The 23,717-nt window shown below is 37.8% G+C and overlaps 1 protein-coding gene across 4 annotated transcripts in view; it reads left to right on the top strand.

The window, feature by feature from the left end:
• The window catches only part of TENM2 (teneurin transmembrane protein 2), a 1,072,759-nt gene that overhangs the window by 48,157 nt on the left and 1,000,885 nt on the right, over window positions 1–23,717 (top strand). The gene's annotated exons all lie outside the window — the stretch shown is intronic.

Below are 23,717 nucleotides of genomic sequence, written 5' to 3'. Positions count from 1 at the left end.
ATGAATATGCATATATGTGTATATATATATATATATGAAGAAGCCGCTGGTGGCACAGTGGTTAAAATGCTCAGCTGCCGACCAAAAGGTTAGTGGTTCGAACCTACCAGCTGCTGCACAGAAGAAAGATGTGGCAGTCCGCTTCCATGAAGATTTACAGCCCTGGAAGCCCTATGGGGCAGTTCTACTCTGTCCTACAGGGTCACTATGAGTGGGAATAGACTTGACGGCAGTGGAGACTTTATGTATGTATATATATGTGTATATATAGTTGTTGTTACTTGCCATCAGATCAGTTCCTACTCATGGCAACTCCACGTGTGCAGAGTAGAACTGCTCCACAGGGTTTTCAAGGCTGTGTGACCTTTCAGAAGAAGATCATCAGGTCTGTCTTCCAAGGCTCCTCTGGGTGGGTTCAAACCACTCATCTTTCAACTAGTAGTTGAACGCTTAACCATTTGCACTACCCAGGCATATATATGTATATGTGTGTGTGTGTGTGTGTTTGTGTGTGTGTGTGTGTGTATATATGTATGTTTGATGACTTAATGGGCATCTCATATTTTTTACTTTTTGGTGGACATAGAAACTGATCAATCAGGTCTAACCAAGTAGAAACAGCTTTTTTTTTAGGGTTGTTCAAACCTTTCAAGTATCCCTTTTAGTTCTAGAAGGGCCTCTTTCTATAAAGACAAAGATATCTGGAACATAGGTTCCTTGTAGTGCTCTTTTAACTCCCTTCTTTAGGAAAGACCATCTACTCTCTAGGTATTTAAGGCCACTGAAATAAATTCTCCACTTTCAAATGAACTATTTTGCAAGCAAGAAGGGACTATAAAATTGCTACATAAGTCAAAATAATTTTATTTCAAAAAATGAATGCTTTTCATTGGAAATTGTTACAGTTATAGCTATGGTGCATATTCACAAAAAGAAAAAAAAAATCCTAGGGTTAAATGTAAACACATTTATTTGACCAGTGCATTAAAACAGTCAAAGAAAATATAGGGCATTTTGGGGACATTAAGGCCAGGATGGGAAAGAAAATAGGTGTCATTCCTGAGAGCAGAGAAGCTTCTCTCTCTCCTGCATGCCTCCCCTTTTGTCCCTGGATGCTGACAGGCAGGGATCACCCAGATGTGATTTTGAAGTTAATTTTATGTGGAGTAGAGACATTTTTTTCTCTTTCTGCATACATAAGCCTTGCAGGATATATCACCAGCTACTTCTTTGCCAGGAATTTGTCTGCTCTAACTTTTCTTGACTTTGGTTCCTCAGCCAACAACTTCTTTCTTGTTTCCAGGCCACTGATTAGGTGTTCACTGAAGTAAAGGAAATAAAAGCAACTAAGGATACTGTAAGGTCCCTGGGTGGTGCAAGTTGTTTGTGTCCAATTACTAACCAAAAGGTTGGTGGTTCAAACCCAGCCAACAGTGCCACAGAATAAAAGCCTGGTGGTCTGCTTCCCTAAAGATTATAGCCAAGAAAACCTTATGGTGCTCAGTTCTACTCTGTAACACAGGGGCCAACATGAGTCGAAATCAACTCAAGCAGCTACGGGTTTAATTCTGATTTTTTTTTAAGGCTAGGGTAGCCAAATTGCTCAGTTATCCATGCCGGCTTTGTGTTGCACTTTCTTTGTGTCTGAACTCCAAGTAGCCTTGTCATTCTCAAACTTTTTGTTTGTTTCCTTTTTAATGTCTTCCTTGGCCTTTAACATCTTGTCTTGCTGACTTGGTTTTTAAGGCATCTTGACTCTCATTGATTTACTTGTTTCCTGATTCTTATATTAAAAAAAAAAAAAAAAACTGTTAATGTCAAGTCAATTCCAACTCATGGCAACCCCATTTATATCAGACTAGAACTGTGCTCCGTAGGGTTGTTTTTTGTTTCTTTTATTGTGATAAATATGTATGTAACAAATTGTTTGCCTTTTCAATTTTCTTCAGAGTCCATAGAGTTTTCAATGGCTGATTTTTCAGAAGTAGATAGCCAGGCCTTTCTTCCAAGAAACTTCTGGGTAGACTTGAACCTCTAAGCTTTCGGTTAGCAGCTGAGCACATTAACCATTTGCAGCATGCAGGAACTCCAAGATGCTTATTTACCAGCTGAAAAATATTTGTTAAAAGAAGCATCTTTAAAGGTCCTCCACTATGTGACCTATCTCAGTCTCGGTGGACTCAGGGCCTTATTCTGTCCCTTTTAGCCACTCACACCGTAAAGCAACAGTCTCTGCATTTCTCTCTCTCAGGAACACCATGAAAACACATGGATTCTAGATTCAGATAGACACATTTCCATTCCACTTCATTACCTGCTGGCTATGCATCTGCCATTGTGCACGTTTTCCTCATTTGCAAAATGGAGACGGTATCTCTAATTTCTGTAGGGTTATGAGGATCAGATGGGATGACTCATATCAAGTGTTTAACACCAAACCAAAAAACCAAACCTGTTGCTGCCAAGTTAATTCCTACTCTTGATGACCCCATGTATTACAGAGAACTGTTCCATAGGGTTTTCAATGGCTGTGATTTTTACAGAAGCACATTACCAGGTCTTTCTTCTGCAGTGCCTTGGATGGATTTGAATTGCCTACCTTTAGGTTAGTAGTTGACTGCGAACAGTTTATGCCACCCAGGGACCTCACAAAACTTCAATTTCCTTTTCCCTCTCCTTTTTTACTCTCCTCATTCTTCCTTGAAAGAAGAAAATAAAGCACCATTGCCCAAAAGAAACAGAGGAGAGAATTAAGGATTAAATGATGAAAGCTGGAATTTTCCCTGTAGTACTTAACCAGTGGGTCATTCAAGGTACTTCACAATTTGTTGAGAGAACCATTAAACACCATTAGTAGGTCATCTGCCACTGACTTCAAAACTATACTCTTTAAATCCCAGCCAAATAGGGAAATCATCTTAATAGCTCCGATCACTTTGATTTGGGCCATAAGGCCATGGTGACAGATGCACTAAGCATCTCATAAACACCAGGGTATTTCCTTTAGCGAACATAATTTGCAGAATAGAAATGGCCGTGTGCTATCATTATGTAATATGATATCATTTAAAAATGTAAAACTGTAGCAGGGGCATTTTGGCCAAGTGGCCCTGCATCTTTAGCCACCTTGTTGAACACCCTTTGGTTTGTTCTAGTCTCATCTGAATGACCCTCACATGGCAAAGTGCCTGATATTTGCTCTTTTTCTCCTTCAAATCCTGAAAGGAGGATTTGTATTAGTACAGTGCCTACAGCTGGACTGAACTTTTGAGACTATGTAGTCTTTCAAAAGTCCTTTAACTATAAGATGTATGCTTCTAACACAATTTTCTCAATGTACCACAGATAAAGAGACTGAGACTTAGACAGTGAATTTACTTCAATTAGCTGAGTGGATAGTAAGCAGCTGAGTCAGAATTTGAACTCACATTTTCCTAGCTTCGGTTAACCTGGGAAATTAAGCCTTTGTCCTTGTTCTTTAGATAAGCAGATATATAGGTAGATGATAGATGATTGATAGATAGACACACATATATACGTATATATATTTGTGTATGTATTTTATATATATGTATAATGCATGCATATATTTCTTCTCCCTAAAAGAATAGGTGCTGAGGTGCTGAGACCTCTCTAAATGTCACACTGCTGATCTTTCACTGTTTTATATTTTTCCTAAGTGCAATTAGCTTTTCATTCACTGAAAATAAAATTTATATATGCTCATTTTCTTTTATAGCCTAACAATTCAAGAGTATAAAGAAAGCCAAAATCACCTGAAATATAAAAAATAACATTTACAAAAATTGATAAATATTATATTTCAAATTTCATAAACATGTACATAGAACTCAAGGAGGAAAAACAGTATCTGGCTAGTCTTACTACGGCGACTTAAATTCTAACCAGGAGCATGGCATAGGGCAAGAGATCTTAAAGTGTGGTCAGGGGCAGCAGTATCAGCGTCACCTGTAAACATAAAAGAAATGCAAATTGTCAGGGCCCACCCAAGACCTGGAAATCAGAAACAATGGAGATGTGGCTCTGCCATCTGAGTTTTAACATGCCCACCAGGCTATTCTGATGCATGCTCCAGTTTGAGGACCTACAGGGTAACGTATAGTCTGAAAGATGAGTTTGAATTCATTTTGTTGGAATGTGATCTTGGGTATATTAGTCACATAACTGTGAGCCCTGAGTTCCTCATGGTGCAGTGAAGATAATATTTACTTCAAAGGATTGTTGTCTGAATTAAGACAAATTATGCCAAGTATTGAATGCAGTGACCAGTTCCCTGTAGGAACCTGGTCAACGATAGCTATTATATGAGGCCATTATAGCTTTGGTCAACAGTCCGGATGCATAACTTGTTTTTGAGAGAGATGGTAGCTCTAACTGCTGTAAGCGGGCACCACACCCTTGTTAATATTAAAAATTTGCAAATAGCATTGCAGTCAGAGAAATGTGATTGCTTTCTATTGCAGAATTTGTATTTTTCAGAAAAAATGTGTGATTATTGTCTGCCATTTAAGTCTCCTTTTGAAGGAGGGGACCTAATCTTTCTAAATTACTTTAATCTATGTAATTTGAGCTGATATTTCCGGACATGAGATTCTCCAAGGAAAGCCCTATTTTGATCATAAAACTCAGAACTGCAAATGTGAGAGTACATGGGATTCCATCCTCCTCTATCTGCTGTATATGAAAAAGATTTAAACAGACTCAAACCAAAAAATTAAATAAATAAACCCGTTGCCATCAAGTCAAATCTGATTTATGGCGACCCCATGTGTTGCAGAATAGAACTGCACTCCATAGGGTTTTCATGGCTATGACCTTTTGGAAGCAGATTGCCAAGTCTTTCTTGACAATGGAAAGGTGAGTGGGTTCAAACCACTCATTTTTCCATTAGTAGCCACGCACTTAACTATTTGTGCCACCCAGGTACTCCATTTAAATAGATCAACGTAAGTTAAATCCCTCGTCATAGAGGATTGTTAGTAATTTAGGTCATACTCCAGTTGAGTAGAACCAAAGAAGAGACTATAGAAATAACTATGAAATAGAAGTAAAAGCAAATATGCCTGAAGATATTAATCATATAAATATTTCACAACCAGGTAAATTGATCTTTAGTCATAAGGAAGATGACTAAAATGAGTTGTGGGATAAAGGAAACAAGGTGAACTATGTAAGGTGCCAAATAATCTCCCTCTAAGTTTACAGAAGGTCCAGATAGACTGAATTTGACTAAACTGGACCTAAAGTGGCAAATTACAAGAAACTGTGCCTTTCAGTCTAACTCAAGTGCGTGCCCTGCTCTGGCAGCCCCTGCTGGCAATTAGGTATAGTGATGTTGTTGCAAGTCTATGAAGCATTTCCCTTCCATTTCTGCTCCATGTGTTTTAATCACCTTAAATTGAGAATGAATTGCTATTAAAACACTTTCAGTGATTTCAAAAAGATTTTTAAAAATAAACCAATAAAATGAAATAACACAACGACAATATTTAAGTAGGAATATTATGGCAGATAAATTCTTGGAGGTTTACTGCTAATGGCCACTTGACATTTTTAAATAGAGCATTTCAGTAAATCACTGAAAATTAGCCGACAAGAATTTATATTCATCTATTTAAATGATACTTATAGGTAAGTAAATACGGTTTAAATATAGCTTGAGTGATGCTGGAGTTTACAGCAGCAGAAGTGTAGGTTTTTGTTCTAATTTCTGATAAATTCAACAAGCACTCATTGTACGTTTCCTATATCCCAGGCAGTGTGCTAATTCCTGGAGACCCAAAGAGAAGGAAAGCCCATTTCTGGAAATCTAGGAACTGACTGCCCAGATGAAAGTCCCTTAGGATTCACCTGGTTGTAAAATACCTATATGATTAAAATCTTCAGGCATTAAAATAAAATTTAAAAACAGTCATATTTACTGTTATTTCTATTTCATATTTATTTCTATAGCCTGGTCAAAAAAAAAAAAAAAAAAACAAATCTCACTGAGTATCTATCATTTAAGCTGTGATCAAAAGGAAATAAAATGATTTTCAGTTCAAAGAATGGGGAGGTGCAGGGGATGATTCTAAGCAAAAAGACAAGTATGTGAAGGTCCAGAGATGAGAAGGAATTCTGCGATGTGTCCGAATGCCAGGGAGATGATATTAATGAATGAGATAATGGTGAAATAGGGCAAGACATTGTAGCCATATATTGGAGTGAAGATATATTCTAAATCCATAGGTAAGCCATTGCAGGGTTTCATATGTTGCAAAGATCACCCTAATTTCTACAAACCAACAGGGCAGTGATAAGAGTTGATGGTAAAATATCGCTTAGGATGATATTATTCTAAATTAAGCAAAAAAATGATGGTGGTTTATGCCAAGATAGTGAGAGTGGAGAGGGAGAAAAGTAAATAGATCCAAAGGTTTTGCAGATTCAACTCATTTAAACTCAGTGTAGTAGGATGATGTGTTTTCCTTCTTCCAGTTGTTCAAGTCAAAAACTTGGAGTTATCTTTGTCTTAAAATAGAATCATGCCTGATCTTGATCAAGGAAAAAAAATCTATTTTCTTACACCTCTGCTCCTCAAAACCCTCCATGGTTTCCCATATCATTCAAAGAAGAAGATGAAATCTTCATTATGACCCATAAGCCCCTAACGATCTGCTTCTTTATTCTAGCTCTGAACCATCCTTTTACTACCGTCCTCCTTAACCTGATCAGCACTAACCTCATTGGCCTTCCCACTGAATTCAAACATACCAGTCACACTCTACCTCATACTCTGTGCCCTTGTTGTTCCCTTTAGCTAGAATACTAGTTGCCTAGATATACCCTTGAAGCAGTCCTTCGCTTACTGTAGATCTTGGCTCAGATATCACCTTCACAATGAGATCTTTCTTGACCATCTACCTAAAGATTTAAACCCTTCTTCTCAATATGTTTTATCCTATTTTACCTATGACTTTTCCTTAGTATTTACCAATATCTTAAAAAACTATATATTTTATTTAATTTTATGAGGATTGGATCTTATATTTTATTACCATATTCCTAGTGCTTATAATAATGATCAATAAATATTTGTTGAATGAATGAATAGATAGATAGACAGATACATACATACATACATAAAGGAAAATACTTGGAAAAGGGGGTAGTCCCTTCCAGGATAAATGCTGTTATAACAGCTAAAGTTTATTGAGCACTTGAATATGCCAAGAATTGTACTCATTGAATCCTTGTAACAAAAATCTATCAGCATTAGATAAGGCTGGGTAGGTACACTTGGAGCTGTTGGAAGAATCTTGAATAGCCTACCAAGAAGTTTAGACATGTCCTAATAATTTTGGGGATGGTATGAAGGAGGAAGTCTGAGATACTGGAATAGAGGAAGAGCCAGTAAGGAAATTATTGAGTTAATCCAGCTATGAGATATGTAACAAATGTTCAAACTTCAGTTTTGAAAATGGAAAGAAAGGGAAGAGATATGAAAGATAGAAATCATGGGCTTATAGTAGTGATCACTGTTGGTTTTAAAGGGCTACTTTCTCTTTGGGACTATTTAGTTCTTCATATCCTCAGATTCTCACAAAGCATATAAGTCGTTTGGTCATTTGGAATGTTGAAATCGATTTTGAAGACTGTGGCACTATTTGTAATAGAAGAAACCATGCTATTGTCCTTGATAAAATATCTGAAACTTTCCTGCAATGTTTCATAATGGCAAAGTCATTGGATTTTCAGGAAATCTCAGATCTTGTTCTTTTTCTGTCATTTACCAGACATGTGACCTTACACATGTCACTTAACTTGTCTAAAAGTTATCACATCATGGTATAAAAGAACATCATTGGAAGAGGAAACCAGGAGATTGTCTTTAAATATCTAAAGAGCTGTCATAATTAAAACAGGCAACCTTAATTGAGTACTTGATAAAAGCAAGGACTTGTGCTCGTCAAATTCCCCACAACAACGCTATCAGTTGGCCAGACTATTATTGCTGTTTTATAGTCAAAGAAAAAGGTTTCAGGAAAGAATTCTGTTTACCAAAGGATACTTAGTTACTGTGAAGTCTGAATTCCAACTCAACCCATCTAACTTCAAATCTTATGCTCTTAACCACTTAGGCATAGACTGTATGATTCCTTGGGTAGAAGTAGGATATTTACAGGAGTTTCAACTCAACACAGGGAAGAACTTTAAACTGCAAAGAGTGGACTACTGTTTTGACAGAGAGTGAGCTACCTATCATAAAAGAAGTTCAAGCAGAGGCAGGAAATCAGTGAGCCTCCAGTGCTTCCACTCATCAGGTGGTTGTCAAGGAGATCCAAGACCTGAAATAGCAGCTCAGTTAGGTGACTTTGACTATCTTCATTTCCCTGTCGAAATCCAAGATCCTAGGAGATAGCAAAGCCCATTGCCATCAAGTCGATTCTGACTCATAGCAGGTGTACAGGAGAGTAAAACTGCCCCATAGGTTTTCCAAGGCTGTAATCTTTATGGACACAAACTGCCACATCTTTCTTCCATGGAGCAGATGGCAGATTCGAACTGCCTTTCAGTTAGCAGCCAAGCGCTTAATCACTGCACCACCAGGGCTCCTTTCAGGAAACAGCGGCAGAGCGGATTTCTTCCCGTTCACCATTGTGTCTATTTCTTCTCATTTCCTGTTGCATTTGGGGTCAACAGGAGCATCTTGGCATTTTTCATTTAGCATTCAGATGTTTGTATCTTATTCTTTCACCTAAACTTTAAGGGTAGACATTATGATTCATTCTTCTGCAGGTGCTCCCCAATGTGTAGGCCTAAGCTTTGCTCACAATGAGCATTTAAGTAATATTTTAAATGTATTGTCTATTTAAGCATATTATGGAAAAAAAAAAAAGTTTGCTCAATTATACCTAAATCTCAGTTCAAATAAGAAATTACTTCAAAACTTTGTATCTAAAAGCTGAAAAATCCAATCAACTAGTGAGTTTTTCAAGAAAGAAAATTAAATAGATGCTATCTATGGAAATACAGGAATCCCTGAGAGGTGCAAACAGTTAATGCCCTGGGCTGCTAACTGAAAGTTTGGAGGTTGGAGCTCACCCAGGCGCACCTTGGAAGAAAGCCCTGGCAGTCTACTTCCAAAAGATCAGCCACTGAAAACCTTGTGGAGCACAGGTCTACTCTGACCTAGATGAGGTTGCCATGAGCCAACAGCAACTGGTTAGAGTTATGGAAATATAATTAAGGCCCTTTAACTGTCCTTAACACACAAGTGTGGCTACAGAAATGAAGAGGTAGGAGTCTAAACCTCCATAGCCACACTTGGCAAAGATTTATTTTCAGGGGCAGGAAGTTTTATCATCTTAAGACAACCAAAAACTATCTTTTTCTTTGTTGAGAGCATAAGAGAATACCTTTTCCATTTGAAAGATAGATTTTTAGAGTCTATGAACACAATGAGGGCAAATTTAACCATATAAGGGAACCACCATTGGAATAAATGTGGGAAAAGTTAGCGTTTAATGGTGAACACCACTCACTGAATCAAGCTGCATATAATTATCATAGAAGACAATACCCATACAGAGAATGTTGTTAATGGTGTGTCAGAGCCCAAAGCCAAGTGATGTGGAAAACACCTCAAAGAGCCTTTACTCCTCCTTTTATGTAGCCCATCACAATGTAAAATTGAGGGGCACCTGGCATTAAATACTGTTTTTACAGAAATGCAGTAAAAAAAAAATCAAGAGAGCATTTAGTGTATTGTTCTTACACAAAAGAGAAAGAAGGAAAAAAAATTGCCTTTATCGACCAACATATTCCAATTATGAAGTTTTATTTAAATAATCACAAATGGGCAATTTGTTCAAACTTATTTCTGCATTCCCAGCATGAAATAATCCCCTATCCACTCAAGTTTTTCTATGACTCTAAGATGGGATAAGTAGAACCATAATTACAGGAAAAATTTTGGGTGTTGCGATTACAGCCCAAAGTGTTGGGGCATTCGCTTTCATGGCTTCAGCGGTTCCGTCTGTCTTTGTTGAGGCTCTATTTTCCCCTCTCACTTTAGCTATGGTTTCTTTATGGCATTTTAAATTAATTATCAATACCTTTTATGCCTTTTTATGTTTTTGTTCTCCATTTGTATGGAAAGCTCTTGCTATTCTTTGTCAAAATTGCTTCCTTTGCCTTACGTGCGTCTGAACTGCTGTTGGATCATGGTGAGGGTTTCTTTGCTGGTAGCTGCACCCGCCTCAACAGAAACTGTCTTTGTTCCCTGGAGAACAGCTTTGTGACAAGTGAACCAGAGGCTTCTGTGTTGCACAGGATGGGTCAGAAGATGAGAATTCATTTTATCTGGCACTGGGCGCTTGGCTTTGCCCCAGTTTCATCCCCAAGAGCAATATGCATTTGTTCTTTGGGATTCTTAATGTGACCTATCACTTCAGGAATATCCTGTGTAGTATTTTATTTGCTTGTACTCTGTTGTGTTCATAACCACTAATCACAAAAAAAAACTAATTAGTGCAACAATGAAAATGGAAGCACTGAACATCTGAGTACATATGAATAGTCTTTCAGAGTTATTGATTCAGTTAGTTACCTTGTATATTTCATGTCCTCCATTTTATAGTAAAATAATAATATGCTATGGAGACACAGTTATCAAGGAAGCCAGGAATAGAAGAAATTGCGTATAGGCATTATGGCTCAGTCTCAAATTAAGGAAGCAAACTGATCCTCAGAGTTACATGCAAATACAAGTATAAAACCAGGTAAGGAGTTTCTTTAAACTATAGTAGAAGATTAAAGAAGTAACAGATGTGAATTTAAACCTCATAAACAATAGTGCATGAAATGGATATTCCAAAGTGAATCCATAAACCAATAACAATGACATAAGAGATATTGTAAGAGTCATTCAGGCATTAAGTAAAATGGATGAAGAGAGCAAAGGTAATTGGAGGAAGCCTTTCCTGAAGAACAGGAAGACTAGGCTAAATTTCTAATGGTTTATTAAGGAAAAATCAAAGAAAAATGGGGGGCAGGTATCCTAGACACATATGATTCTGGCTTCACCACTTTCTAGCTGTGGGACCCTTAGAACTACTTTCTTAACCTCTCAGCCTCGATTTCCTTACATGTAAAGTAAGAATAATGATAACATCATCTCAAAGGCTTGCTTAATGAGATAATGTTTACCTACAGTTCTGAAAGCAATAATTGACTCCATGGCAACTTGTTTTGGTTTTAGTGTATGTCTTAGTCATCTAGTGCTGCTGTAAGAGAAAACCACAGGTGGATGGCTTTAACAAAGAGAGATTTATTCTCTCACAATCTAGAAGGCTAGAAGTTCAAATTCAGGGCACCAGCTCCAGGGGAAGGCTTTCTCTGTCAGCTCTGAGGGAAGGTTCTTGTCATCAATCTTCCCCTGGTCTAGGAGCTTCTCAGCACAGGGACCTCGGGTCCAAAGGACATGCTCTTCTCCTGGCTGCTGTTTCTTGGTGGAAAGAGGTCCTCATCTTTCTGTTCGCTTCTTTTATGTCTCAAAAGAGACTGACTTAAGACACAACCTAATCTTGTAGATTGAGTCTTGCCTCATTAACATAACTGCCTCTGCTCCTGCCTCATTAACATCATAGAGGTAGGATTTACAATACATAGGAAAATCACATCTGGTGACAAAATATTGGATAATCACACAATACTAAGAATCATGGCCTAGCCAAGTTGACACATATTTTGGGGGGACACAATTCAATCCATGACATTATATATTAAGTGGTAGCCATTGTTGTTATCATTACTAGAAAAATAAAAATTCTAGGTAACATGATCAGAGAGCTGTGTCCCTTCCAAAATCGTTCAACTCAAAAATAATTGTAAAAAAATTGGAATTATGACTATTTCCTGTGTTCTTGGGCCAGCTAATATAGGGCATTTTCTTTTTGAGATGAGCAAATGATGGCATTGCAACCTGGAAGAGTACATCCAATGAGGTGGGAAGGGAAACTAGAGTTTCTCTTGTTTTCTGGTTTGTGGTTGGTGAGGAAGTGTTTCATGTTCTTCCTTTGCTTCAAGGTTAGGGATGTAGATTGACCTGCTTGAGGAGAAGGTATGTCTGTAAGTGTAGGTAACTAAATGGCATGGCTGAAATAAACTTGTTGTTGTGTGCCATAGAGTTGATTCTGACTCATAGTCTTAGAATATCCAGAAGATTTTGAAAAGTCTATGTTGACCTCTCAAGGTACTTATTTTAGGCTCATAAATCAAATGGCTAACCTGACTTCACTGTATATGACAGCAATGTTGAAGAAAATATTTTAAATACAGTTATAATAAAAACATTAAGTCAATGGTATAGGTGACCTTGGCTACATATGATTATGAATTGGTATATGATGTATGTATTTTATAACAAAATAAATAGCATTTAATGGTATGTGAATATGAGCTATACCAATAATTACAGCTTATATTTATTATTTACTATGTGCCACATACTATGTTAAATGCTTTTATAAATTATTTTATTTATCCCTCCACCAAAGCCTTATGATATAGAATACTTTCTTTCATTGTCCCCATTTTGGCAATGGGAAAACTCAGATGAAGAGAGGGTAGGTAGCTTGCTGTAGTTCACATAGATAGAAGACAGTGGAGTTGGTGTCCAGCGTGGGAAGTCTGTGTCTGACCTCATGATCTTAACCAATACTTAAAATAAAAACTGGTCTTACGCAGATTATGTTCATCACCTGGGTTAGACTGAAGGGAAGTGGCTCCTCCTTAAATTTTCTTAAAGGCACTTGATGAACTTTAAAAGATACCTTCAATGTTAATAGTTAATTTCTTGAAAATATTTGTTACCAGAAACACTTAGCAGTGTAAAATCATTAAGTAACTTCTGCATAAACCCCATTATTTTCTCTAAAAATTGGAGTTAAGTGATGTTTTCTAGACTTGGCCAGGCAGACAATGCATTTGTCATTCCCAGAATGCCCATCAAACAACACATTCTTCTTTCCTTTCCTTTCTTTCCGTTCCTTTCCCTTCTCATTTCTTCCCCTTTCCTTCTTTTCTTCCTTTCCTCCATTGTTCTTTTAATTTCATACAGGCTTGTCCACTTCTTTGTGTTAGCATGCCATTGCATTTTGTCAGAAATGGCGCCCCTTGTGACAGATTATCCTGTTTGCAGGGTGTAGTATGTGAAGTGGTGAGCTCTGCTGATGTCATAAAAGGAGATGGAATTGAAGCTCTGATTTCCAAACATTTTGCAGTTGTCATCAAAGCTATATTTGTCTTTTGGAAATTAGAGTGTATGGATGACTTGAGGCTTAACTAACAGGAGAGAACGGTGACAAAACCCATTGTTGAATAGATATTCAACTCAAATTCCATCGCAGGTAACTCATGTGTGTTGCCGATTTGGAGCTGCTTAAGTTATTGTGAACAGTATTTAACTGTTTAACTTGCAAGCCTGGCAGTCTTTGCCTATGACTTCCTTAGGATACCTGTTTTGTAAACACACCCTTCATTTCCACCTCCACCACTATTACCACTTCTTTTTACATATGAAGTAATAAAGCCTGGTTTATTGCAGGGATTCAAACATTAGAGCTACAGTTGAGACCATCTTTCTATCCCTTTATTTAAAAAATGAGACAACAGAAGCTTAAAGAGTGACTTCAAGATACAGCCAAGTCTCAGATTCTGGTCTTTCAAATTCCATCCCAACTATTTCCCCCATATTATTCCCACAAATCAAAACGACTATCCGTTGTTAGTGTAATGCTAATGGTTATTAATAAAGGACGCTCTATGTAGTTTTCTAAGGGACCTAATGAAGAACGAACATAAGCTGTCATTGGGTGTGAGATATTATGAGCTAAGTGCCATGTTTTGTGTTCAGAACTTGGCACTGAAGTGTCTCGCAGTCCTATTGGGGATACTGTCATAACCCCTTCTCCACCGCCACACACTTTATAGATGAAGAAACTGAGGCTTATCAGGTAAAATAACTTCCTAAGATCACATAACCAGTAAATGATGGAATTTACCTTGAAGCCCATAGCTCACTCATGCCCACCTCTATGCAGTACCAACTCATGAAGTGTTTCTAATCCCTGTCTTCTCTCTCCCAAACTAGAACATGTGTAAACACATACTTGCATACCCAGAACAATCCCTCAACCGTCTCACCTGAAGTGAGTTCTTTCGCTTTCTCCTTTCTTTGTCAGGGTAGGGGTCCAGGACAGGGGGTGAGCACAGTAATTTGTGGTTTCACTGTTTTTGCTGGCCACCTGCGGTAGCCAGATGAGCTGGACGAGCCCTACTTGGGAGAGCTGCTTGGAATGTGTGCCAAGCTCAGGCGGCCATTGCCTTTGATTGAAAGCATGAAAAGGCAGCTCTGCTCCCCTGGCTTTTTTCCCCCGCTTTTGTTCTTGTCCACAGGAGTGGTAGGTAGGGAGGGAGACCGAAGAGGTTCAGCAGGCTGGCTGTGAAGAAAGTAAAAGAAAGCCCCTGTGTTACCTAAGGAATATAAATCACATGTCAGAAGTTTGCAAAGGCAAATTTGGACAGAACTGGAGAGAGTTCTAAGGTTTCTTATGTTCTTTCTAATTAGCTATTACAAAGCATAGTCCAGCAAACTTAAATGCTAGTATACCAAAACTTCCCAAGTCATAATAGCATATACAGAACATAAAGCAGGAAAAGGAAAAATAAACACAAGTAAGTTTATATTTGTTTTCCCTGGACAGCTAAGGAAAAAAATTAAACAGTACAAGCATAATTATTCACCCTTATTAAGTATCCAACATTTTCAGCCAAATATAGTTTGTAATTTGACAGTCTCATGCAATCATTCAGCAAATGTATTGTAAAGACACAATATAATGCACAAGCAATGTTTCTGGCCCCCTTAGAATTTACAATACAATGGACAGGCATGTTAAGAGGTCAATTATAATTAAGTGCTATATAAGTGCTATAATAAAGATATCAGTAAAGTGATTTGGGAAAGTAAAGGAAGAAATCATTGTTCCTGGAGATATCGGCCAAGGTTTTGGAGAGGAATTGACATTTGAGGTGAGTCTTGGAGAATGAGTAGTCATTTTCCAAGCGGTGAATGGGGCAGAAGAGAACTCCAAGACAGAGAGAATCTGTTGTGTGAAGGCCTGATGTTGCAAAAAGATTTGCCCCTGGAGAGAAAGGTGGATTGTTCAAAGTGGTGGGGTGACATCAGGGGGTGGTAATAAGAAAGGGTGACTAAGTGTTAGCCTTGGAAAGATACTGGGATTATAAAAGGTTCACACACAAAATACGACCAATTTCAAATACCAATCTCTATATGCGTTGGGGCGTTTGATTATAAATCGAATAAGACTAATTTTCTGTTGTATACACTTAAAATGATAATGACTTTGTAAATAATGTTAAATAAGGTTGGGTAAAATCAAAATGCTGTCCCAAAATTACCTTGCATTTGGAGAAATATTTTTAATAAAATCTTAAAGCATCAAATGAAAGTCAGTTGGGCAATCTCATCATAACTAAACTGTCTACATTGCGAAGAATATTGAAATGGTGACTGTTTTGTTACATATATATTTTCCATAATTAAAATGACAAACTAAAGATAAACAGAGAATCCTGAAAGCAGTAAGAGAAGCGAACAATCACATATAAATGATCCCCAGTAAGATTAAATGCCAGTTTCTCCTCAGAAAGCTTGGAGGCCAGAAGTCAATGGAATGACATATTTAAAGTGCTGGAAAAAAAAAAGATCTGTCAACCAAAAATACCATACCTGATGGAAATGTCCAAGAATGAGAGCAAAAAATTAAATAAATAAAGTCTGCATTCTTACAAAGGTTAAACTATTTGTACTTATTAGCACATCTATAATCCACGCCTGTCGTGTTTGTTCAGCGTGCTAGAAAGTAGCATTACAAAGTGTGTTGTTGTTGTTGTTTGCTTCTGTTTTTTTTTTTTTTTTAATGCAGGACTAAAGGGGTTTTGGAGCCCCCGTGGCTCTCTGGTTAAAGCACTCAGCTGCTAACTGAAAGTTTAGTAGTTCGAACCCACCAGCAGCTCCACAGGAGAAAGATATGGTAGTCTGCTTCTGTAAAGATTTACAGGCTTAGAAATCCCACGGGGCAGCTCTACTCTGTCTTATAGGGTTGCGATGAGTCAGAATCGATGGGACAGCAGTGGGTTTTGCTTTTTAAGGGGGGTTTGTTTGTTTATTTGGTTTTCTTCCTATAGGACTAAGGTTCCTATATCAGTCCTAATAGGGTAGGTTCTGCTACAGTAACTAACAACAGAAACTCTCAATGGCTTAAAACAACGCATTTTTCTTTCTCCCTCACACTACATGTCCATCATGAGTTGACTAGGGACTTTGCTACCCATTATCCTCAATAAAAATACAGGTTGACAACACCTTCACCTTCTGGAGCACTGAAGTTTGCAGTGGCAGAAAGAAAAACATATGGAGAATCACACCATCTCTCTTATTAAAGACTACCACCCAAACTGACAAATGTCACTCTAGTTGACATTTCATCAACTAAAATATATCATGTAGCTTTGCCTACCTTTAAAAGAGAGCAAGCAAGTGCAAATCCTACCATATGCCTTGAAGGAAGAGAACCCCGATTATTTGGGGACCACCCTAAGTTGCTTGCATAATATATTTTTTATGAAGTTTAATTGAATAAAAACTTAGGAAGTTATACTATCAAAATTTTTGATGAGTTAGTGCTAAAAGAGCATAAAGCATATTGATTATATTGACAAAAAACTATGCACTCTAAAAATTATTGGTAAATATAGTCAAGATTTATACCCTAAAATATTTCTGTATAGGCTTTTTTCTTTTCTTTTTTTTTTTTTTTTTTTTACCTATTTTAACAGGATTCTAAAACAGACAAGTCACAATGGAGTAGAAATGGGAGCTTGCTCAGCTGTCACTTCTCATCTCTTCTCCTTTCCCTCTCGGTCTGCAGAACGGAGGCAGTTCTGCTGACACACCACAGATTCTTATACGAAGCGAGGCTGTCCCTGAAGACAGTGTCAGTGCTCACCCAGGTCTCTGCTATCCCCGTTTGGTCTAACTAGATAAGTGCTAGATGTGCCGCTGTTTCTTCACGAGCAGGTCAGGGAGGCTCAGCTCTAAGCTGTTCTAGTTTAATTGAGTGATTTATTTCTTCCCCCCGTTTTGTATTTTAAAATTAGAAAAGAGGTGTTTATTTTATTATACGTTATCTCAATTCCTAACTTTTAGTCATTGATTTGTCCTAAAATTAAATTCTTCCTTTCCTTTTTGCTGCTGAAGGGTTTTCTCCCCACTCCAAAATGCTAGTTTAGCTGGTGCAAGAGTCATTCAAGGTTAATCACTAGATATGTTTATTTTTTACACTTAACTGAAATATTTAGCCATTTTGGCAAAAATAAAAAATAAAACTTCACTGCTTATATTTATTTGATATTTATTGGGTTTGGCCATGAACATTTCAGTCAGCTGGTTTGCTCCATGAGGTTAAATGATTCATATGGAGACAGAGCATGATCTCTTATGAAGTGCTTCATGTTTGAGATGATTGGAAAAACCTTCTGTCTTACATTTCTCGAAGCAGCAATCATGTGTCTGTGTGTTACTGTTGAAGATGAAGTTGTAGAATTCGCTCTTTCTCAGCCAAAGGATGACTCCCTTGCCTGGGGAAAAGTATCAGTTGGAACATTATTCGGCTAATTTAGCTGGAGTAAACAGCAAACAAACAAAAACCATGATGTGCATTTCACCAAGCAGTCTCCCCAGTTCACCTCCTCAAATACAGATAATACCCCCCTACCTACCCATTCCTCACATTCTATCACTCTTTTCTTTCTGGATAGAATAACATTGTGGAAGACTTTTGGGTCAATTAAAAATAGCCCTGGTGGCACAGTGGTTAAGAGCTCAGCTGCTACCCAAAAGGTTGGTGGTTCGAATCCACCAGCCACTCCTTGGAAACACTATGGGGCAGTCTCTGTCCTAAACGGTCACTATGAGACTTAATCGACTCAGCGGCAATGGGTATAGGTATACGTTTTTTAAACAGTTTTAGATTTACAGAAAGTTTTAGATGTACAAAATTATTGCAAATGTAGTACAAGGAGTTCCTGTATACTGCACACCCAGTTTCCCCTATTGTCAACATCTTAAATTAATACAGTACATTTGTCACTATTAATGAACAAATATTGAAACATTTTTTAACTAAAGTTCATACTTTATTCAGATTATTTTAGATTTTCCCTAATGTCCTTTTTCGCTTCCAGGATCCCACCGAGGACACCACATTATATCACGTCATATCACATTAGTTATCATGTCTTCTTAGGATCTCTTGGTTGTGACAGTTTCTCAGACTTTTCTTGTTTTGGGTGACCTTGACAGTTTTGGGGAGTATTGGTCAGGTATTTTATAGAATGTCCTGTGATTAGTATTTGTCTGATTATTTTCCTCATGACTGGAATAGGGTAATGTGTTTTCTTTTTTGGAGGAAGACCACAGAGGTAAAGTGCCGTTTTCATCACATCATCATGGGTATATTCTATCAACATGACTTAACCACTGTGGATGTTAACCTTGATCACCTGACTAAGGTAGTATTTTTCAGCCTTTTCAAATGTAAAGATGTTGTTGTTGTGGTCGTGTGCCATCCAGGCAATAGTGACTCACAGTCACCCTATAGAACAGAGTAGAACTGCCCCTATGTTGTAATATTTACGGAAGCAGACTGCCAAGTCTTTCTCCCTCGGAGCAACTGGTGGGTTCAAACTACTAACCTTTCAGTTAGCAGCCGAGCACTTAACCATTGCACTACCAGTACTCCTTACTGTAAAGATATTCTTTCTTTTCTTCCTTCCTATATTGTCTTCTTTAGAAGAAAGTCACTATGTATAGACTACATGTAAGGAGTGAGGATGTATGCGCAGCCTCCTAAAGGCGGAGCATCTACATAAACATTTGGAATTCTTCTGCGTGGAAAATTTGTCATTTTCGCCATTTATTTATTCAATCGTTTATTTTTATCAGTATAAACTCACGGATATTTATTTTATACTTGGAGTTATAATCCAATAATACTCTATTTATTTTGTTGCTCAAATTGTTCCAGTTTCAGACATAGGAAACTCTTTCCACTGGCTCCTGTGTTCCTTTGACATACTCCTATTGTTGTGGGGTTTGTTTTGCTTTGCTTTGCTTTTTGAGAACTTTCTTACTTTCTGGCACTACAAGATGTTCCAGGTTTATCTGGAGTATTTCTTGTCCCAGTCTTTAATTACCACTCCACCAAGGAGCCCTGCTTCCTTTTATTTAAGAATGACATTAGAAACCGAGATCTGGATGCTAGATGTGCTCCACTTAGACTGATTTTGATGTGATGCCTTCCATTCCCGTTTTGATTTAGTTTTAATATTAGTTAAATATTGGGAAATTGTTATTTCTCCAAAACAACATAGAGGAGTCATATTTTGTTTCAGTCTCATTTTATTTTGCTGCCAGATGTTTTACTTTATCTACTAACACCTCTAGAATCAGATTATTTGACTGAAAAAAACTATGATTTTGTTTTAGTGGAAGAGAACATAGCTTTTTTCTGTAGTACCCAGGTGTAAGGAAAATATCAGAAATCAAATTGGAATTTATAATAAATGCTTGTACTATATTTTTAAAAAACTAAATCACTATAAGAGTTTGTTACTTATCATCTGATCATTACTAATTAAATCCATTGTTCTGAGACAATTATATTTTGCTTTCATTTTTCTTAATTCCTAAGATAAGATGGTTTACTTTTTGGCAGATCTTTCTGAGAAATGTCAGATTACAAAGGTAGTGGGCATGGGATGGTGATTTCACTGGGGCAAATAATATTGTATCATAGCAATTATCTTCATTATAACATATATTAAGTTTAGAGGTAGAAGGAATCTTAAAAACTCTCTCTTCCACCTGAATCATCATCTCAATATTCAGTAAAACAACTTACCTAAGCTTATTCATTTATCTAGTTGTCAAATTAGGGCCAGAATTTAAGTGTCCAGAGATGGGGATCCCAACCAGAACAGAAAAAGTTTAATATACAAACACACACAAAGGTATATATATACATATACGTTGTTGTTAGGTACAATCAAGTTGATTTTGACTGATAGCGACCCCATGCACAACAGAACAAAACAGTGCCTGGTCCTGTGCCATCCTCACAATTGTTGTTATGCATAAGCCCATTATTGCAGCCACTGTGTCAATCCATCTCCTCGAAGGTCTTCTTCTTTTTCACTGACCCTCTACTTTACCAGGCACGATGACCTTCTCCAGGGATTGGTCCCTCCTGGTAACATGTCCAAAGTATGTGAGACAAAGTCTTGCCATCCATGCTTCTAAGGAGCATTTTGGCTGTACTTCTTCCAAGACAGATATGTTCATTCTTCTGGCAGTCCATGATATATTCAGTATTATTTGCCAACACCATAATTCAAAGGCATCAATTCTTGAGTCTTCTTGTCCAGGTTTCGCATGCATATGAGGTGATTGAAAACACCGTGGCTCCGGTTAAGTGCACCTTAGTCCTTAAAGTGACATATTTGCTTTTCAACACTTTGAAGAGGTCTTTTACAGCAGATTTGCCTAATGTAATGCATCATTTGATTTCTTCACAGTTGCTTCCATGGGCATTGATTGTGCACCCAAGTAAAATGAAATCCTTGACAACTTCAGTATTTTCTCCATTTATCATAGTGTTGCTTATTGGTCCAGTTGTGAGGATTTTTGTTTTCTTTATGTTGAGGTATAATCCATACTCCAGGCTGGGGTGTTTGATCTTCATCAATAAATGCTTCAAGTCCTCTTCACTTTCAGCAAGCAAAATTGTGTCATCTGCATGTTGCAGGTTGTTAATGAGTCTTCCTCCAATCTCGATGCCATGTTCTTCTTTGCATAGTCCAGCTTCTCAGATTATTTGCTCAGCATACAGATTGAGTAAGTATGGTGAAAGGATGCAACCCTGACACACACTTTTCCTGATTTTAAACCATTCAATATCCCTTTGTTCTGTTCAAATGACTGCCTCTTGGTCTATGTACAGGTTCGTCATGAGCACAATTAAGTGTTCTGGAATTCCCCTTCTTCATAATGTTATCCATAATTCATTATGATCCACACAGTCGATTGCCTTTGCATAGTAAATAAAGCACAGGTAAATGTCTTTCCGGTATTCTCTGCTTTCAGCTAAGATCCATCTGACGTTAACAATGATATCCCTCATTTCGTGTCCTCTTCTGAATCCGGCTTGAATTTCTAGCAGTTCCCTTTTGATGTACTGCTGCAACCACTTTTGAATGATCTTCAGCAAAATTTTGCTTGCGTGTGATATTAATGATATTGTTTGATAATTTCTGCATTCTGTTGGATCATCTTTCTTTGGAATGGACACCAGTGTGGATCTTTTCCAATCAGTTGGCCAGGCAGCTGTCTTCCAAATTTCTTGGCATAGACAAGTGAGCGCTTCCAGTGCTGCATCTGTTCGTTGAAACATCTCAGTTGATATTCTGTCAGCTCCTGGAGCCTTGTTATTTCACCAGTGCTGTCAGTGCAGCTTAGACTTCTTCCTTTAGAATCATCAGTTCCTGATCATATGCTACCTCCTGAAATGACTGAATGTCGACCAATTCTTTTTGGTACAATGACTCTGTGTATTCTTTCCGTCTTCTTTTGATGCTTGCCGCATCATTTAATATTTTCCCCGTAGAATCCTTCAGTACTGCAACTCCAGGCTTGAATTTTACCTTCTGTTCTTTTAACTGAGAAATGCAGAGCATGTTCTTCCCTTTTGGTTTTCTAATTCTAGGTCTTTGCACATTTCATTATAATACTTCATCTTCTCGAGCTGCCCTTTGAAATCATCTGTTCAGCTCTTTTACTTCAGCATTTCTTTGCTTTAGCAGCTCTACGTTCAAGAGCAAGTTTCACAGTCTTTTCTTTCTTTCTTGTCTTTTTAATGACCTCTTGCTTTCTTCATGTACGATGTCCTTGATGTCATTCCACAACTCATCAGATCTTCAGTCATTAGTGTTCAATGCATCAAATCTATTCCTGAGATGGTCTCTAAATTAAGGTAGGATATACTTGAGGTAGTATTTTGGCTCTCATGGACTTGCTCTAATTTTCTTCAGCTTCAATTTAAACTTGCATATCAACAATTGATGGTGTGTTCCAGGGTCGGCCCCTGGCCTTGTTCTGACTGATGATATTGAGCTTTTCCATCGTATCTTTCCACAGATGGAAAGGTCCCAAAAGCTTGACTCTATCCACGTCATTAAGGTCGACGCTGATTTGAGGAGGCAGCTCTTCCTCAGCTGTATTTTGGTTGCCTTCCAACCTGAGGGTCTCATCTTATGGCACTATAGCAGACAACGTTCTGCTGTGATTTATAAGGTTTTCACTGGCCAACTTCTTCAGAAGTAGACCTCCAGGTCCTTCTTCCTAGTCTGTCTTAGTCTGGATGCTCAGCTGAAATCTGTCCACTATGGGTGATCCTGCTGGTATTTGAAATACTGGTGGCATAGCTTCCAGCATCACAGCAGCATACGAGCCACCACAGTATATACACATACATACACATACACAGATATATGCATACATATATATACATACACACATATGAGTATATACATATGTATACACATAATACATAAATGCATACATAATACATACATAAATATTGCCTACTAACCTAAAGGTTGGTGGGTGGAACCTACCCAGTCATTCCAGGGAAGAAACGCCTGGCAATCTGCTTCTGTAATGATTACAGCCAAGAAAACCCTATGGGAGAGTTCTACTCTGTAACACATGGGGCCGCCTTGAGTCAGAATCAACAAGAAGGCTATGTTTTTTGTTTTTTGTTTTTGTTTTTTCTTTTAATCTATATTTATGGAGAGATGGAACTTTGATTCAGTAAAGTACCTCAGTAACTGAGCGCATGACTATCTGAATTACATTTGCTATTTTTACCTAAGACTTGCTGGCTGGAACTAAGAAATGTTAAAAAGAATTCTGTCCTTGGAACCAAATGTACTAGGTAAAAATTAACTTATTCGAGGGAAAAATAAAATACAGTTAACTAGGCTGCTTTTGATGATTCACCAAGAATACATTACTTTGAATTACACTGAAGATTAAAATAAATATTTCCTAAAGAAAGCCATTAATATGTTTGTGTTGCCTTTTCCCTTTCTAGCAATCAGCCAGGAATTTCTGATCTCATAGCTTGGTTTCATATTCTTTTTCCCTCTTTCTGTTTCTTGGAATTGGTGACAAGGAAAGACAGCACATAAGCTAGGGCACATCGGAAACTTGGAGGAAACTAAGAGGTCATGCCTTCTATTAAATTTCTTGGAGCAGCATCCCTCAGCCCCTGGAACTAGCAGAGAGAAGGAATGCTGCAGCCACCTGTTGACACCCTTATCCCATGGTAAAGGGTGGGCAACTGATGTCCACTCCAAGCTGCCAAAATCAGCCTATCACAAGTCTCTTCTGTCCTCCTGAATTTACATGCCCTGAAACCAGTGTTCAGAGAAGCAGAAGGACAGGAAATGCAGCTTCCTTCCAAGGGGGAGAGAGATTCTTTGCTTTCTTAAGCATCTTCCTGCTGCCT

This window comes from Trichechus manatus, unplaced genomic scaffold, assembly GCF_000243295.1.
Source record: "Trichechus manatus latirostris isolate Lorelei unplaced genomic scaffold, TriManLat1.0 scaffold00011, whole genome shotgun sequence".
NCBI classification, from domain to species: Eukaryota; Metazoa; Chordata; class Mammalia; order Sirenia; family Trichechidae; genus Trichechus; species Trichechus manatus.
Note: the sequence above shows the minus strand (reverse complement) of the source record. Positions and strands in the feature narration are given on the sequence as shown.